General features: G+C 35.5%; 1 long non-coding RNA gene across 1 annotated transcript; it reads right to left on the bottom strand.

Moving 5' to 3' along the window:
* Positions 1-1351: 1351 nt before the first annotated feature.
* On the bottom strand, positions 1352-3135 carry LOC126629893 (uncharacterized). The gene is made up of 2 exons (XR_007625888.1): positions 2981-3135; positions 1352-1830 (listed from the first exon to the last, which is right to left on the bottom strand). It is a non-coding gene; the product is annotated as an uncharacterized LOC126629893 (long non-coding RNA).
* Between the last annotated feature and the right edge of the window lie 4476 nt (positions 3136-7611).

The raw sequence follows: 7611 nt of genomic DNA, 5'->3' as shown, positions 1-7611 counted from the left end.
TGTAAGTGAGTGATCTTAAGCTCTATTATCGGTTAAGGCAAATTCTAACCAAATTAGTAGTAGCCCATTGTGAGGTTCAGCTCACATCCTAACCTCGTGCGGTTGTTGAACCGGACTGTCTCGGACTGGACTAGCTGCGGGGACTAACCTGGACTGGCTTAGACTAGACTCAGGGCTGGTTTGGTATTGCTGTGCTTTGAAAAAAAGCTGCTGTGAGAATAAGCGGTTGTGCTGTGAGAATAAGCGGCTGTGAAATAAATCAGCAGAGTGTTTGGTAAACTTTTTTGTAAAAGTGCTTTTGGAAAAAAAAACAGTCTGATAGTGATTTTTTTCATTAAAGGAGCACTGTAGTTCTATGTGCTTTGAAAGAAAGCCAGTTTTCCAAAGCTACAAATTGCAGCTTCATCTTTTTCCTTTGATTTCAGCTTATTCTCACAGCAGCTTCCAAAATAAGCCCTTTTTTTTAAGTTTACCAAACACCAAAAACACTCTCAGCTTTTTTTCATAGGAGCTTTTTTTAAAATCACCTCAACCCCAAACTGGGGCTAAGCTGGACTAGCTTAGTGAAGCGTTTGGTATAGTATCAGACTAAGAAGCAGGATAATGAAAATAATATACTGTTCACCCGTTTGGTGTTTGCTAAGACTAGAACTACATTATTGTTCTATTTTAATTGCTTTTTTTATTAAAGATATTATTAAAATTAATAATATTGGATGAGAGTGAGACTCAATAAAATTACAAAAACCAAATTTTCTTGCCAACGAAAGAAACATACATGATTCAAGAGTAGCATTGTTCCAAACATCAATATAACAAAGTGTCCTCCCAACAATCGACAAAGTTCAGGATGCTTTTCTTAATAATTCATCTTTGGTTTAAAGTTGTAGATTAAAGTTAAAGGTGTTGGTTTATACTTGTATTTGAGTAGAACGAAAATTGATGTATGACAAGTTCAATTTTTAACTCAATTGTGAAATAATTACTTGGAATTGCTCTTGTATGTATAAGCCAATTTTAGTACATACCATGACAATTGCATTCAATCCTAAGACCACAATGATGCGAGGCACAATGACAAATGGATAGCTGCGCATTGATCATTGCTACATTTTGATTCCTAGCACGCAAATTGGCTTGCTCCAACTAGTTTGAAGAAAACTAGTAACAATATGCAAAGGGAAGAGATCATGAACAATTTATGCATACTTAAACTAGTAATAACAATAATCATGCGTATGGAATTTTTGTTTTGTCTAATTAAGCGCATATATACATATATATACTAGTAATTATACAACATCCTCTATTAACAATATCCAAAAGAAAGAAAGGAGCAATTACTTCATCATTTCATTTCATTGCACAAGTCAATCCTTGCCATTGACTGACTCTTTAGAACATCATTCACTAAACTTTCCTCCAGGATATTGTACAAAATGCTAGTTAACTATAGTATAGCATTCCAAAGTAGATCTCCATAATTTACAAAATCCTAGTTAACATTAGCCAAAATATTTCACAGTGCAAGGCTAAATTAGAAGCCATAACCTAAGATTGTACGATTAATAAAATACATCCAAGTCAAAAGGCACACCACATAATATACTCATCCGCTTGCTTTGTCGCTTAAAAGCCTTTGGACGAACACTTTCTTGAGTTCCGAATCGATTGACTTGAACACTCCCACATTTTGTGACGCAGTATGTGATAAGAAGTGTAAATCCTCATTTGACTCAATGCATAGTTGTATCACTGACTCAATCACATAGTTAGCCTTTAGCCTCCAGTAACTGTTGGTTTGGTGCATGCTTATTTGTTAGATGAATGCTACGGATCACAGGTATAGAACACAAACCGAAATCTGTTTAAAACACAAATCTTGCATATTTGCACATCATTCATCCAAAAGAACGAAAGACAAAACGACAACTCAGGAAAGTAAGAAAAAGGGGAAAGATAGATCATTCGTCGATCAATCAGTTACACATCACAATCGGAGTATTCCACTAGGCATATTAACCATAAAATATAACACCTTAATGAGCACTTTTTGAAACATTTCTACTTTGTAACAAATTGCTAACCTCTGTCCAAGTTGTGAAATCCAAAGCTTCAAGACCGATAGAATTTTTAAGGACCTGTAACTAGGTTGACTTAAGAAAACCAGGTGTCGATATGAATGATAACCTTCGACATTAATCATCACCAAACCCACCAAAGAAGATGTTATCATCAATGTTCATGGGTCAATTGACATTCAACACACATTCCTATTTCCAGAACTCCAAACTAGTTTCTAACAAGTGGAAGGTCCCTAATTGCATATATCATCAAGATCTTTACATAAAAAGAAAGCCGGTGTTTGTGATTTCAACTAGACAAAGAAACTTGCCCGCAATGACGAGACTTGAAGTTCCATTTGGGTTCTTACGCAATTGCTTAATTCGTTTTCAAATCACAAATTCACATAATAAGTAGCTCACTAACCCCAAATCCTATAGAGAATTACCAATTCACACACAAACATGAATTCGAAATTGAAATTGAAAACAAATCAAATAGACATCCAAAAGAGAATTACCAAAAGGAAATCAAGGTAAGTGCTTAACTTTCATAATAATCCTTGTCATTCTCAATCCAGTCATCGATTCGTGAACCAAGAACATAAAAACGAAAAACCACACAGATTTATACTAACATAACAGAGATGGAAGTATGTGTCCCTTTTGCAAAAGAAACTTGTCGATTTTATGGCCAAGCATGGTTTATGAGTTCGGATTTGAAAGAAAAGTTGAAATATGACAACCCCAAATTCTAATCTCAATTTGACCTAAAAATAAAAACCCCTAATTTGTTCAAGTGCAGAGGTATATGATTGAAAATTTCTCAAACCCAAAACAACAAAATCAAATAAAGCTCAGTAATATCATAATCTGCAAAACAAATCGACGAAATAAATCGAAGATTAGAAATTTACCAGACAACTCGAAGCAGATGAGGGTGAGCAGATGCAGATGAGGGAGGACACAGAGATGAGGGTGAGGAGGACGACGATGAGGGAGCAGGGCAAGGAGGGATCGATGTGCGACAAGCAGGACGAGCGACGTTGGGGTTCTTGGACGAGCAACTCTCTCGTGCTTTTCTCTCTATCAGAAGGGCTTACGAGTCCGGCCGAAATTGGGGATCTTCGTTAAGAACACCTAGCAAGGTATATAATCCGAGCGAGTCCGGCCTAAGCTCATTGAACCTAATCCTTGTCCAGACCAAACAAGGGACTACAGTAGCAATTAGTCTAGTCTAGTCCAGTCCTCCCTAATCCGGTCAAACAAACACCCCCTTAATAGATAATATCGAATGTATTCAAAATGAAAAAATACCAATGACTTTACTATGGTACACGCATTTCTTTGATGTGTTCACTACCTAATGGTCAGATGTACAACTAAAAAGAGTGAATGCATATATGACAACTAAAAAGAAATGTATATATGTAATGTAGCTACATAGTGTTTCAATTTCATGTATTATAACATGACTATATGACATGAGTATGTTATAACATAAGTTTACGATATAATACATATAAAAATAAATACAAACATTATAACATGAGCAGATTAATAACATTATGTGATGGTGATGCAATCTACTCCAAATTATTTTCAGATTAACGTAAACAATAACCTTGATTAAATTGAGGACTTTTTATGGGAGAAGATAGATCGGTAGCTTTTTGCTAGACTAGGAACTAATTCAAAAACTCCACACAACCTAGCTAACTCTATTTCAATAGCCATTTCTGTGATAAGTTGACAAAAATCTAATTTCATATCTTTTTTTTTTCAAAAAAAAATTGGATTAGACTATAACAAAATAGTTTTCAAGACCTCTCTCAAGTTGCTGCCCTCCTTCTTGCCCAAAACCATAGATCTGCAACCACCTTAGCCGCCAGTCCCTTGCTACGGCGTGGAGTTGACGGCAGCCCATATGTGTTGGTGTGCATATTTGCCAGCTGTTGTCTCTCGGTTAGTTGGACATCTGAGGGCTCTGCCCTTGGAACTATCGTTTTGTCCTCTTTGGGTTAGTGGTGGTGGTGGGGATGTCGGTTTAGTGGAGTGGGTGGTATTCGCTTGGCAACCCCTGACCACCCAAGTCGTTATAGTTATTTCTTGCCACTGCTGCGACCAACTCTGGTTCGGATGACTACAGTGGCTATGGCTGGAACCCTTTCCTCCCCACCTCTCTGAGTTTGTCCCGGCCACAGCTGGCGTTTGCACTCTTCCCGACATTTATGCACGTGCCCCTGCCTATGCTCCCCACGCCTACTGCCAACTTGTAGCTGCATTTCCTTGTGGACACGTCACCTTGTCCTTTTGTTTTTTAGTCTAGTTTATTATGACTGGTCGGTGTTGTTTCGGCAACTGGTTTATGTCGCTTCTGCAATTGTGTAGCCTTGCTGTCTAGCGATGGTTTTGGTGAGGGTGTATTTTCTTGGTATGTCATGTCTTGTTTATGGGACATTTCAATCTCGGGACTCCTCGTTGTAGATGTGTGATTTGTGTGATAGCCGTTTAGGGGTTTCAATTATTTGTAATTTGTGCTTATTACCTCCAGATCAAGAAATTGATCACTGGAGCATATGTACCCAACTGACATCCATGTAAGTGGCTGATTATGACAATGAAATTCCATCGTTTCCTTCATAAAAAAAAAAAAAAAAAAAAAGAGGTAAGTGATCGTGGACTTGGAGGCATAGACCAAATTAACATCTGATTTTGTGTCTATTTAACCAAATACAATATGTCTATATGAACATAAAAGAGATTCCCCTGTCATTTACGATAATTTGTTTATACTATAGTATCGTTTACATTTAAACATATATATTGTTTATTCAAGATTACCGAAAATAAGTTCAAGCTTCTCTTCCATTTTGAATGGTTGGAAATAGAAAGAATAACCTAAATGAGAAGATGTGTTCAATTATTAATTAAATTTTAACGTGAATTAAAAATAAGGGTGGTGCTACATATATTACATTCATGCACTAAATAATGTGATATAATTTATATCAAATAAACTTTTATTACAATTATTAATTAAATTTTAACATGAATTAAACCACATATTTAATTGGTGCCATATTATTTAGTGCACATATTTAATGTGTGTAGCATTATTCTAAAAACAATTGATATATCACTTTAAAAATCATTGTTTTAAAAATCCCCGCCTAGCGCCGCCTAGGCCCCGCTTAGGCGCTAGGCCCCAGCCCACCGCCCCGATTAATGCCTGGGCCCCAGCCCACCGCCTAGACCGCCTAGGCACCTGCCTAGCCCGCCTAGACCCGCCTAGGTTGCAACTCACTTAGACAGAAAATACATAACTTTCATTTTGCATTTTGTTTTTTTCCAATAAATTGTAAGAGACTTGTTGCATACTTGAATGAACAAACATTATATCCTTATTTCACATGTTTTCATTATGTTCCAATACTTCATGATATATATGCATTCTATTTTGTAGTTTATGATGAAATTATATATATTTCAAGTAGAAGCAGACATTTATTTACCTGAAATATGATAGATTTACTTAAATCCGCCTAGTCCGCCTAGGCCCCGCCTAGCCGCCTAGGCGCTAGGCCCCAGCCTGCCGCCCGACTAGCGCCTAGTGACTTTTAGAACCTTGTTAAAAATTGATATAGTTTTTGGTACAGCTGCTCGTGCACTCTCTACAAATTTTCACAAACTTCCCAAAATTTGGCATTTGGCATTTTCTTGAATTTATTACTGAAACAATATCCATGATTAAAATGTGAATCTACAACATAATAAAAGAGAAGACCCACGTACGATGCTGATTATGTGTATTTTTTTTTTGGATATTTGAGAACATAAGAGGGGTGAGCAATGTTACTTTCTCTTGGGATAGGTGGATCTAGTAATATATATTGATATTTTCACATTCCTACCTGCTTTGTAACATGGACAACCAGTTCTTGTAATATACTAAACAATTTGATTAAGGAACCTAATTAATGTGAAAGCAGAACTAGAAGGATCCAAGAAATTAAGTGAAACTAAGGATCCGAGAAATATGAATCAGGCAAGTGAAATTAGATTACCTTATATATGTTAGCAAGGAAAGTACATATATAGCAGACACAAAGTATGACTCTCGGTACCGGATGAGAGAGAGTGTGTGTTGTTTGAGAACTAGATTAGTAACTAATTGTATATTGGAAATTAGGTGAACATATAGCTCCTAAAGTAATCTCATTATATAAATATTATAATCTGCCTCATTCATTCTCTTTATCATTGTGTAAGGATCATCTCTAATAAGTTTCATTTGAATTGAAGATTGTTTAGATGGTTAATTGTTAAGATATTACTTGTTATTATAATCATCGATTTGTTCGACACACATGAATTGCTAAATGATCTGTAAATTAAATAATTTTTCAAAAAATAATTTTTAAATGATAAAAAAAATGAACTGTTCGAATTATTACATACGTACAGTGAAACGTTTTAATATAAGGTTGTAGCCGATTACTTGTAGAGTGGGAGACAGTTTTTGTTGTGTTATGAGCTTATGATAAAGTGAGTGCAGTGAGGATTTTAAAGTGTATTTAGTCACTCAGAAAAGGGGTGGTAAACAATGGTGCTGCAAACTTCTGATTCATATTAGTATAGCTTTTATTTTATTTACCAACTAGTTTATTATTTTATGAAAGCGTAATCCTTCTTTCCTCTATCTTTATTTTTGTTTTTGAGGTTTGGATATATGCACTAGCTGGAATTGGTTTGCATATGAAAAAGTTGACTATAAAATATATGAATATTTCAGCTTCTAGGAAATGAGGTATATACAAATATCAACACCATGACTACCCTCAGATTTTTGTAGGACTCACCACCAACATATTATTTTGTATACTAAAGGCCCCCGCACACCAATATCATCAACAAAATGTTGAGGCAGTACTGGTCCTTATACCAACCATGGCATATCGATCTATTTTCGTAAGTATTTTATATAGTCAACTTGAGATAGTGGATCGATCATCCATAAAATTAAAGAAACTATTTCTTCTTTTTCTTTTTTATCATTATAAAGCGAACAGTTGTCTAGGATCACCCAGAAAAAGGTATAGAGCTTGAAACTGTTCACAAGATGCTCCAAAGCCTTGCGGTAGCTGGGGCAGTAACTACTTATTAGTATTAGCATCTCTCTAATCTAACTAATGTAAATCTTAAACTACTTTTTTTATGCAGATATGGATGAGTCTAATTGGCCAAATGCAGTATCCGACACCCATTGCGCTGGAATCAAATCTGTTTCCTCATAGATTAGAGTATTTCATAACATCATCTTGTTTATAAAAAAAAACCTACCAATTTTTAATATATTATTCAACATTTGTTGTCTATGGAATTTGAACTCAGTGCATTGTCTAATAAAGTAACAAATTGATGTTACTAAACTAAATGGTCACGAGCTAACTACTTAGTTGTCGCATATCTATTCAAAATAATTTATGTCTTAAAGATGGAATATCTTCTCCTTCACAGAATAGTTTCGAAGAAATCGTAATAAGCT

This window comes from Malus sylvestris, chromosome 7, assembly GCF_916048215.2.
Source record: "Malus sylvestris chromosome 7, drMalSylv7.2, whole genome shotgun sequence".
NCBI lineage: Eukaryota > Viridiplantae > Streptophyta > Magnoliopsida > Rosales > Rosaceae > Malus > Malus sylvestris.
This window is presented reverse-complemented; position numbering and strand designations above follow the sequence as displayed.